Genomic DNA, 12764 nt, shown 5'->3' with positions numbered 1-12764 from the left:
AGTGCCTGAAGCACAACTGTGCTTCAGGCACTTGTACATTCGCAGATGAGATGCCCATTTCGCAGATGGGGCCTTCTCATCTGCGAAATGGGTGGCTAAATATGCAATCCCGATTTTTTTTGGCTATTTTTGTAATGCAATTAGTGTAATTGGCTATTTTTGTCATTTTCTCTTTTTTCAATGACTTTTACAACTTTTATAATTAGTGTGATGTTATTAAAACCTTCTCTATCGCATCTGTCAATTTAAATTGCAATATGTCAATTTTTTGCAAGCCCAGATTGACATAAGAGTATAAGACCATCCACATACATTTTCTCCTTTAAGTGATATATATATATATGAGTTATTATTATGTAATTATAGTTATAGTATTAAAATGTAATATATAATATCTATTAAAGTTATTGGTATGTAAATATAGATATATGATTAAAACATCCAGATAAAATAATTATTGAGGTGTTCACCACTTTTGAAAGCATATTAACTGGAAAGTAATTGCAATATAAATGGTATGATTTAGATATATCACAGAATTACAAATAATAATGTAAGAAGTGCAGAAAGTTATATATATATATATATATATATATATATATATATATATATATATATATAGGTTCAAATGTTTTTACAATCTATTGTTTGCCCGTATGATTGATTCTGGACCAATCATTTTAATTATTTTAAGAAAGTAATTAATGTATATTAAATGCTGAAGATGTAATTAATACCTATTATATCTTCAACATGTAATATGCATTAAATACTTTCTTAAAATAACTAAAATGATTGGTTCAGAATCAGTCATACATGCACACAATAGATAGTGAAAAAACAAAATAACATATATATATATATATATATATATATATATATATATATATATATATATATATATATATATGCTTTAATATAGTCAACATCAAAGTAGAAATCCATTATAAACAAATGAATAAAACTACATTGGTATTTAAAAAAACAATAAAAGTTCACTGACGTGACACACACATAAAATTAGGAGTGGAAAACTAACATCAGTCGTATGAGTCGTAGCACAACATCAATAAGACCAATATTTGGAAAAATAACATACAAACACCACATTCACACCTCCTTTCCTTGATCCATCGATAGCACACCTGAAGTAATACAAAAAGGATTGATTTCCTATAAAATCGATTTCAGGGAAAAGGTAAATGATAAAGGAAAAAATGAAACATATCATGTTTTTGATTGACTAAGAAACTAAAAGTTAGTAAAAACATGGTAAGGGCTTACACTTCGGCAATCATTCCATCCTCAACTTTTTAAATCTGTGAAGGAAAGTAAGTTTTTGTTAGATATCTTCATTTCGTACTGTTTAGCTTTGTAATTCATAATTTATACTTAACATGTTATGACTGTTAAAAAAGTTTCTAATTTTAAGTAGATTATCTACTTTTGAGTTTTGACATCACAAGCAATACAAAAAAAACACAACATATTGAGTGTTTCAGGCTTTTAGCTACTAAACTATTGTTTTTTTTTTTCGATTTAATTACTGAACTATAATTAAAAAAAAAAAATCAATGGCAACATTAACAAAATAGTTTCTTTTTGATCCTCACATAAAAATTAGCATCGAAATGTTTGCGAACAGTTGTTGGGAGAATCTTAATCATATCCACCATAAATGTATAAAAGAGAAACTACAATTGCGATTTTGACTTTATATTAAGTTTCAACATCTTTTAATCTGTATAAAAAATCTACCTCAATTTTAACAAAAAAAGTTTCTTTTTGAAACTACACCAACAACTCCCTTTTTAAGAAGTTCCACGTCCAGATCCAGTTTCCATGTGTCTACTCCATTAGGAGCTAACATCTATCGAAAACAATTTTAAAAACAAAGAGATAAAACAAACTAAAGAGATAAACTCTAAACAAGTTGAACCAAGCTAAACATGTGTGCTCTGACATCCCCCCCCCCCCTCAATTAGTTGGAGCATGGGGATCAAAAATGCCCAACATGAGCACTAGATTATCGAACATGTTCTTACCAAGAGCCTTCGTAAGAATGTCAACCGGTTGAAGTTTCGTGTGAACATAGACAGGAACAATAAGACCATCAACAATCGCATCTCGAACGAAGTGACAGTCTACTTCTATGTGCTTCGTGCGTTCATGGAACAACAGGTTTTTAGCAAGTTGGATAGCAGATTCACTATCACAGTAAAGAGTAACAGGTGGCAAATGTTTAATACCAAAACATGTCAACAACCCCTTCAGCCACTTGACTTCACAAGTAATGGCAGCCATAGAACGATATTCCGCTTCAACAGAGGAACGCAACACGGTGGGCTGCTTCTTTGTTTTCCATGCAATTTGGGAACCACCTAGGTACACAATCCATCTTGACAATGATCTCCTTGTGACTGGGCAAGAAGCCCAGTCCGAGTCACACCACCCCTTCAGGGTCAAGTTGGGTGTAGCTTTTAATAAAATTCCTTGACCCGGTGTACCTTTCAAATATCGAACAACTCGCAAAGCTGCCTCCCAATGTTCTACCTGAGGGATCTGCATAAACTGAGACAATACATGCACAGAATAGGCAAGATCTGGACGCATAACGGCTAAATAAATCAATCGTCCAACTAAGCCTCTGAATCAAAAAATTTGGCACCTGTAGCCAACCCCAATTTGTGATTATGTTGAATGGGAATGGCAGATGGTTTAGCTCCCAACAATCCAGTTTCTTCCACAAATGTCGAACTCGTATACTTGCGTTGGCACAAGAAAAGACCAGCTGGACTTCTAGCAACTTCAATGTCGAGGAAGTATTTGAGGGCTCCAAGGTCCTTCATTTTAAAACAACTACACAAGTATTCCTTAAATGACCAGATTGCATTAGGATTGTTACCAGAGATGATCAAGTCATCGACATACACCAACACATATAGTCGAACATCCCCACGAACATAAGTAAATAAAGAGTAATCGAAATAGGATTGGCGAAAACCATATTTTTGAGTGTTGTCACCAATTTGGCAAACCTGCAGCGCGGGGCTTGTTTTAATCCGTACAAGGACTTACGAAGTTGGCAAACAAGGTTTGGATTAGAGCCTTTGAAACCCGACAGAGGCCGCATGTACACTTCTTCTTGAAGATCCTCGTGTAGGAACGTGTTATGTACATCCATCTGATGAAGTTCCCACTGTTTAGAAGCTGCTACCGCCAAAAATACCCGGACAGTGGTCATCTAGGAGACAGGAGAAAACGTCTCTATATAATCTACACCCTCCTCTTGATAATTTCCGTACACCACTAAACGAGATTTAAGTTGTTCAATTTCTTCGTTGGACAAATACTTGATTTTATAAACCCACCGGCTGCCCAATGCTCGTTTACCTGGTGGTAAAGGTTCCAACGTCCAAGTACCATTCTCCTATAATGCTCCAATTTCATTTTTCATAGAATTTTTCCAACCATCGTGTTTCATGGTTTCCTTGAAAGTGCAAGGTTCCTGACCCGAGGTCACGGCTACAATAAAATGTTGATAACTAAGAGAAATTTTGTCACAATTTATATAATGTGTGATAAGATATAGTATACCTTTAGAGGACTGTGGAGACGGTGTAGAGGAGGATGGACTTTTAATTGCAGATGTGTGAGAGACAATGTCTTTGAGTAGAAAAAAAATAAAGTTATCGAGTAGAACATAGAGGAATTTTTCCCTGTGGCCATGACCCATTTGTTCCAGTGGAGTCACAGAAGGTTCAGGAGGCGTCACTATTGGAACCGAAGATGAAGAGAATGGTTCTTCGCTACTACTAACCAAAGGAGTACCCGGAGAGAAGTTGTTGGTATGCACTTCATGATTAGGCTGGGTTTAACGGATAATGGTTCCTCTCCATATATCTAATCATTATAACTAGGATATATTTCTTCAATGGTGGCATCTTTATTGTTTGCGATGTCATGCATATCAGAATATGGAAAGATGTCCTCAAAAAATTTAACGTCACAGGATACAAAAAATTCTATGGTGTCCAAATCAAACAGTTTCCATCTTTTTTTCCAAAGGGGTAACCCATAAAGATGCATTTTCGACTTCTACTACTGAACTTATCATTTTTAGCTCGTTGGTTATGGGCGAAACACAAACACCCAAAAATTTTGAGAGAGTTATATGAAGGTAACGAGGAAAAAGCAATCTCATGGGGCGTTTTTTGTTTTAAAAGTGATGGACTTCGGTTTATTAAGTGAGCAGCAGTGAGGACTGCTTCTCCCCAAAAATCAATAGGTAATTTTGCTTGCATTAAGAGAGCTCTTGCAACATTTAAAATATGACTATGTTTTCTTTCTACTCTTCCATTTTGTTGTGGTGTATGTAACACCCCGACTCTTAGGTATTAAGTTTTACAGCTTTATTTTTCAAATTGAAAGGTCTACTCAACGAGTTGATGCCCTGACTCGTCGAGTAGGAACTTTTGAGGCCACATGTTTTAAATGACCAACTCGATGAGTCGGAGACATGACTCGACGAGTTGGAGCTAGAGGATGAAACCCTAACTTCCGAGGTTTTGCACCCTATTTAAAGGGTCATTAGCCTCCCTTATAGCCCCTTACGAGTCCAGAAACCCTAATTTGTGTGTGTGCTCCATTCTTGTGTGATTTTCAAGCTTGGAAGGTGTTTTGCAAGGAGAAGACTTGAAGTATAAGAGGAGTAGTGCAAGAGGAGCTAGTGGATTTGACTCTTCTGCTTCTTGACATCCGTTTCAAGGTAACAAGTCGTTACCTTGACCTTCTTCCCTTTTAGATCTCATTATGTTAAAGATTAGGGAATTTCTAGCATATTTCTGTTAGCCATCTTGGGTATGGGCTAGGATATGAAGTTGCAACTTCAGATCTGAATTTACCTCGGTCTCTATGTCTATAAAGTCTCCAACTTTAGCAAGATAAAACCTTCTCTTGAGAGTTAAAACCCATTACAAGCTTGGATTTGACGTTCTAAGCCTTTAGAGCCTTACATGCACGTAAAGTTTGAAACTTTACGTGATAAACATGCCTTGGGAAGCTTGATCTGCAATTGGCTTAAAAAGCATCTGAATGGAGAAAGCACTGAAGGGACTCGACGAGTTACATGGCCAACTCAGCGAGTCCAATGAAGATTGTTGTGCAAGTTCTTTTGCATGGACTCGGCGAGTCAACTAGGGTTTCCCCGAGATTTGGACATGCATGAACTCGGCGTATTTCAGGGAAACTCAACGAGTCAACTGGGGATTTCATGATTTCTCGAGTTCAGTAAGGACTCGTCGATTCAATGAACTGCACTCAATGAGTCGGGTCAACATGGAAAGTTAACCTCGACCATTGACTTGAACTTTGACCAGGGGTTGACTAGTTGACTTCTGGGTATTTTGGTAAATTGGAATTTATGGAAAAAGTCTTATGATAAATATAGGTGGTGGAGTTCGTGGCTATGGTTCGAGAGTTTGATTTATCACTTCTATTCGACAGTTAAGAGGTGACTTATCATCACTATATTAAGAGGTCTAAGGCACCAAGGCCGCCCCATTGGATTTGATATCCCAGTTTTTTGATGATGTTTTAGTATGAGATAGTTATGCAAGCTAGTTGCCATGCCGGTTAGGTAGATCTATAGGACTACCTGTGTTATCGTTTGATTATTTGTATGCACAATTAGTTGTATATGTAGACATGTTCTGTGGGTAAGGTTGAGGTTGCATTGCCTCGTATAGTAACCAACAAACTTTAGAGTATGCTAGATATTAGTTGAGGGTTGGGAAGGCATACTAGACTCATACTGAGGACTCATTAGCATGCCAGAGACGAGATGAGGACCGAGTGGTATTCCAGACTCATACTGAGGGTAGATTAGTTATGTTTCAGTCTTACGACTGCAGGGGGCAAGATAGTCATAAGTTGCGGGCTCGAAAGCAAACCATACTTATGTTGTGGGCTCAGAGGCAGGCAAAATTTGAGTTGTGGGCCCAAAAGGCAAGCCATACTCACACTGTGGGCCCAGGGGGTATTCCAGTCTATAGAGTTGTGAACCCATTACATGCTGTTATTATTTGTATATGTGTTATGTGCAGTGTATCGGTATTTTGGGGAAACTCACTAAGCTTTGGCTTACATTTGTAGTTTTTGTTTCAGGTACATCAGATGATCGCGGGAAGGAAATGGAGTGATCATATAGCTCCTCATGTTTATTACTTGTTTCTTGGATACTCTAATATTATACTATTTTTAAAACAAGTTTTGTAATAATGAATGGTTTTGAAAAAGTTTAAATTTGACATGATATTTATGGATGTTACAAGTTGGTATCAGAGCCTTGGTTTGAGTGAATTGGAGGAACACTTGTGTGAATCCAATCTCAAACTAAGGAAACCATTTTCAAAATGATTTTCAAAATATCAAAGTAGGATGCAGGGTGTACTATTAGTCGGAGCCAGTAAGTAGACCCCAAAATATCATACGGTTATTTGATATTGTGATATGTTAGAACAACATGCTAGTACTAGACTAGGGATCTTCAAGAATTGCATGATAGAATTGTCTGATTACATGATGCCTGATAGCCTAGGGTTTCCTTATATAAAACTGACATCATTACTGTATTTGCTTGTGTAAGCATCATGACTGTACATAATTAAGATCTTATGGCCTGAGAATGTTTGGTTTGGCCTTATTTCCTGTTCTTGTTTAATGTAGGGCTTAGGGTAGGATCAGATATTCGAAAGTCTATAGGGTCCAGCATTATATATGGCTAGCATACAGGAGTGTTGCAGGGTTGGTGGAAGTTTCATGGGTGGGTTGTGTCGGGCTGGTAGGTCAGTTATGAGATGGTTAGCTTTCCTCTAGGAGTGAGGAATGAGTGACCACCATGCATATATATATATATATATATATATATATATATATATATATATATATATATATATATATATATATATATATATATTGTTAGGGTGTTGTGATGATACTTGAGATAAATATTGGTAGGTGTGGAAGGTAGTATGGGCCCATACTACTGAAAGCATAGGACCCATACGTGTAGCAAGGAAGTCACAACCCCTAGGGTTTAGTTAGGAGTCGGTTCCCTGTTATTATGTGGATTATCTGATATCTTTCTAATATATTTTTAGAATGGTGGTTACGAGGCGTTTTGTGACGGGATCCGAATCGGGATCAGGGCAGGGCGATCAGGGTGCTCCGACAGAGCTCGAGATTATCAGCCAGGATGGGCCAACAATGACTAGAGGATTGTGTCAGGGAGATCATCCGTGAGGAGGTGGTCGAGATTGTTTAGGGTAAGATCCCTGAGATGTTTGGGTCTATTAACACAACTATAATGGAGTATTTTGATGACAGATATGTAGCCCTAGTTGAGACGGTTGCCGCAGCAGCTACCACGGCTATAACAGTAGAAGGGGGAGAAGCTGGCCGAGCTTTTCAGTACCCGGACTTCGACAACACGAAGTCCCTACTTTTGATGGGACTCAGGACCCCATCAATACGAGATGGAGTACGCCCCTCGTACCATAGGCTTCGTCCTGAGTCCTGAGCCTCGTCAAAAGTAGGGGGCTTCCTGTATTGAAGTCCCTGTACTGAAAAGCCTGACCAGCTCCTCCCCCTGTGGTTGTTACAGCCGTTGTAGCTACTACGGCAGCTGTCTCAGCAAGGGTTGCATATCTAGTGTATGCTAGTCATACATAATGATGGACCCTATAGACTTTCGAATACTTGATCCTACCCTAAGCCCTTAACCATACAAGAATAGAAGATAAGGTTAAACCAAACATTCTCAAGCTATAAGAGCTTAATTATGTACGGTCGTGATGCATACACTAAACAACTACAATAATGATGTCAGTTTCATATAAGGAAAACCCTAGGCTATCAGGCATGATATAATCAGGCAATTCTATCATGTGTTTCGTGTAGATCCCTAGCCTAGTACTAGCATGTTGTTCTAATATATCACAGTATCAAATAACTGTATAGTATTTTGGGATCTACTTACTGGCTCCAGCTGATCATACACTTGCATCCTTGTTTATTATTTTGAAAAACCATTTGAAAATCATTTTGAAAATCCTTTCCTTGATTTGAGACTGGATTCACACGAGTGTTCCTCCAATTCACTCGTACCTAGGCTCTAATACCAACTTGTAACATCCATAAGAATTCATGAAAATTTAAAACTACTTAAAACATTTAAAAACCATTTATTATTACAAAGTGTTTTCAAAATAGTTTCATATCAGATATCCCAAAAATCATAATCATAAATCGAGGAAGTGTACAGTCACACCTTCACCTTACCGCGGTCATCCGTTGTACCTGAAACAATAATCGATAAATGTAAGCTTGAAGGCTTAGTGAGTTACCCTCAAAATACCCATACTAACAACAATACACATATAATAACAAATAGCATACTATGGATCCAATCATCCATCGGGATGGAAAACCCCAGGCCCCTCAACCACACTACTAGAAAAACAGCCTTTTACGACGCGCAAATTACGACACTCATTGATCTATGTTACGCAAAAGAGAGTGACATTAAAAAAGAGTCATCTATTCAAAAATTTTAAGGATTTAGGTCACGCATTACTGTGTGCCCTTAAATTAATGTCTCATGTAAAAAAATTAAAAACACGGAGGGCACTTTATCTAAAACGTGCGTCCTTTGTGAATGTCGCTTTATATTTTTTTTAAGAAACGCGCGTCTCCTTCGTCTTAGAGGGAAAATGAAATCCCCAAATTTTTTAAACCCCCGCCTTCTTCTCCCTTTCATCTACCCCTCACCCACATCCACTGCGTTCAACCCTCGATGCCTTTTCTAGCCTCAAACTGTGCCGATTAAAAACTACAATTCATCAACCGTCAATTGAAACTACCAATTAAACAAGCCCTAATCGACACCTCCACCTTCTCGTCTCTCCTTCTCCACCAGGTTTTATCGCATCTCTATCATCCTCCTTCTCGTCTCGCCTTCTCCATTAACAACACCAACACCATTGTCACGATCTATTCCAACACCACCACAGTCAAAATTGATGAAACCATACCTCCTCCTGCTTCCAACGCCTCAAAATGGATTGCAGATGTCGACGCTTCTTGTTTTTATTATCCCATTTCTTTCAAAATCAAATCGACCCAAAACCCTAGTTCTTGTTGTTCAAATCAATTTCAATGTTGAACCTCCGACTTCATTCGTTTGAAGAAAAATATATTGGAAACAGTGTATCGGAATCCAGTAGTGGTGGTAATTGGTGAGAACGGTTCATGGAAAAGAACTCAACAATCTTAGATATTACACAAAAATGGCTACATGAAGACCGGAACCATCCCAGTCACCCAGACCCACCGTGTTGCCATCGTCTATGTTTCTAGGTAATCATATTCTCACACCTTAATTTTTACCTCTCATGTATCTGTACGACTTTGATTACTTCCTTGGATCATTTGAGGTTCCTTTTTTATCCTTATTTTCTCCCAATGTTTCAATACACATGTGATTAAATTACACACGGAATCTCATTGTTTATTCATTTAATTGGAAGGTATGATAAGCGCTGAAATCTCTCAAGTAAATTATGCCCCTGTAAAGGTATTGGTGTAAAATTCCATTGGTTTGGTTTCAGATCCTTTATAATTACTTTTGAAAGCTACTCTACACAAACTCAAAATGCAGGGCCTTTGTCTATATTAACAAATAAGTTAAGTAATTGGAATGAGTATTATGAATGGTGAGGCATCCCTTTAGATTCTCATGTTGCTGTGCGTCTTCACTGGGTAATGATGCAGTTTCATATACTTCATAGAAAGTATTGCTTGTTTTTTTAATGAATTGATTGATGTAGTGGGTTCATCAGAGAGCTTGGAGAGGACCTGAAGCCTCTAACATTTTCATTCCATGACAAGTACAAACAGGGGCCCCTGTTATCAGTTGTTAGTATTGATTTGATTATATATATGATGGGATCTGAAACCAATTTAAAATACATATACGCATTCAAAGGTGGAAATCAAAGAAGAAGATTATCAGAGGACAAAAAGGTCAATTTCAATTGCATACCTGGAGCCTACGGGCATGAGCGCCCAGCTGTTCGACTGCCCCTGAATGGAAAGTGTCACATGCAGCCATCATTACATTGATGTCATGCTGTTGAAGCCAGTAAGCCACCTATGTACACAACATTTCACATATTATTTTTTTGTTTTTTTGTATGCCAAGATTCAATTTTTAATATTTTTCTATACCTTGGCAAGATTGATTGACTTTCCAACTCTGTTGACTCCAACAAACACCACAACATATGGTTTCCTTTGCTCCTTGGAAACATGAACATTTCTCATAATGTCAATAGAACGCCTTGGAGTCAAGATACGAACAAGAGCATCTTTCATAGCAGCCTACACTCGATATCAATTTCATATTTTTTATAAATCAACTAACCATGAAATACCCAAAATTACAAAAAAGGACAGAGTTTACTAACTCACCTGCACTGTTGATGTAAAAGAAGCAAGCTTTTTCCCCACCAGGCTGATTGCTACAGACTCGCAAATTTCTCAGCAATCTCTTCAGCCTGTGCCCCAAAAGGGTAGATTTTGACATACAAACTCAAATTCAGATATCATTCTCCCTTGAAAAATATGTGTTGCTTATTAATGTTGCTAATTTGTTTTTCATTCTCGTTAACTTCATATTGGGTGTTGATGACCATGGTAATGATTCTTCATTTTGTGTATGGTTGTGATTTGACAGACAAGGCTGCAAGCACAGGCTGCTGGTGTAGCATACTCGCATCCAATGACTAATCTTACGAGTCGAATGGCCGTTTTTGGACCAAACATGGTATGTTTTCTTTGTAATATTTGTTAGAATGTTGTGCAATCTTGATAATCATGTAATTGTTTGTTTTAGATGTTTACGGATCTAAGATGTTCTCCATCATGTACGCGTGCTGGAGTACATGGTACAGTGTCCATCTGTCCTCCAGATTGCTTTGAGTACAAAGGAACACTTGATGTTTTCTACAAAATTATTCGGCAGGTTGGTCATCTTCTTCCTCTTATATATATTCTGTAGTCCAGCACTTTTCTAATTGTTGATCATTTTAAGATTTGTGAGTGTCTTTTTAGGAAGGATTTGGAAGATTATGGCGAGGCACCAATGCTGGCCTTGCATTGGCTATACCAACTGTAAGTCCTTGATTTTTTTTTCTTTTTCTTCGATTAATGAATGCTTAATGATAATCTTTTGTTTGAACAGGTGGGAATCTATCTGCCTTGCTATGACATCTTCCGGAATTGGTTTGAAGATTTTGCAGCTGAAAATGCTCCAAGCATGACACCGTAAGCCCCTTTGCTGGTTGGATCATTGTCACGCTCAGTCTAGGACATAAATTATGCTATTATTTTCCCTTTGATAGTGTTTATAAGGTCAGTTTAGGACATAAATTATGCTATTGTTGAAACAGTTGATCTTTGCCTTAATAAATTCCATAAAATTTGTAATTAATAGTTATCTCAATTCATAGATGCAGCATTATAAACTCAGGTGGGGACAATGGCTGGAGGAGCTGCAGATTGTCAGTTTTGGCACAAAAATTTAGGCATTAAGGTATTAAAATCACCTTTTTACGTATCACAGGCATGTTTTCAAAAATTTGACTAATATTTTTCTTTTTTCTTTTTTCTTAATTTAATATTTTTACGTTTGTGACAACAGCTTTTATCTTCTGTACCCACCCGTGGAAGACACTCCTGTGCACTTGTCGCTTGCTCCAGAAGCCCCTTCAAAATCGTCGATGGTCCCGCTAGCTCCGCTGTCGGAAATCCAGGTATTTCTCACTTCATATTGATACTGAAGTGAATTTACAACCCCTGTAAAAGCAAAACTATTTATGCTATGATCACAATTGATCGGAGTTTTTTTAATGATGGGTTGATAATAATCTTTCTAATTCAATCACTGCTGCATTGGATAAACAAGAATTTAAGTGTTTTTCTAGCTATGTTAACTGATTACGTTGTGTGTAGATGTTAATTAGGTTTTATGATCGAATTTTGCATTTTGAGTTTTAAAGTTATCTGCTTACGATAAATACCTTGTGAAACTGCTGTAAAAACGAACCAGTACTAAACAAATTGGAGATTTGTTTTTTATAATCTAAAATCACATAAAAGAATTGCAAAACACATCTGATCACCTGCACAGATTGAGTGTAAAGATGAAGGATTATGACTTTAGTTGTGCTTGTTCAAATTCTTTCAGATGAAATTGCAAAACTTTTCCCATCCCTGTTTGGGCAACCATCAGCAATATTGGTGTCAGGTGAATCTAATGAATCAGGATCTGCCTTGAAGATAGGAGTTGTGTTGTCAGGAGGACAAGCACCAAGAGGGCATAATGTTATATATCTGGGATATTTGGTTAGGATTTTGAACTTCCATTTCCTATTGTTCATATTTTTCATACTTCATATGATAGATTGAAGGATTGACTAGTAAACATCAGCAATATTGGTGCCAGGTGAATCTAATTAGTAAAGAAAGTTGAAGGATTGACTAGTAAACATAAAAGTAGAATGAAAATGACAAGTGATTTTGTGTTGTGTTTACAGGGTTGATGAAAGTGAATAACTCTCGAGTTAGAAGTGGAAAAGAAAGCTCAAACCGAAAGAGATAAGATGCTGAAAATGCAAGTGTTGTATTCTTCATTTCAATTGTTA

At 37.1% G+C, this 12764-nt stretch overlaps 1 pseudogene; it reads left to right on the top strand.

The window, feature by feature from the left end:
- The first annotated feature begins 10698 nt into the window (after positions 1-10698).
- On the top strand, positions 10699-12291 carry LOC111909383 (mitochondrial carrier protein MTM1-like; annotated as a pseudogene).
- The last annotated feature ends 473 nt before the right edge of the window (positions 12292-12764 follow it).

The sequence above is a fragment of the Lactuca sativa genome, chromosome 1 (genome assembly GCF_002870075.4).
Source record: "Lactuca sativa cultivar Salinas chromosome 1, Lsat_Salinas_v11, whole genome shotgun sequence".
Lineage (NCBI taxonomy): Eukaryota > Viridiplantae > Streptophyta > Magnoliopsida > Asterales > Asteraceae > Lactuca > Lactuca sativa.
This window is presented reverse-complemented; position numbering and strand designations above follow the sequence as displayed.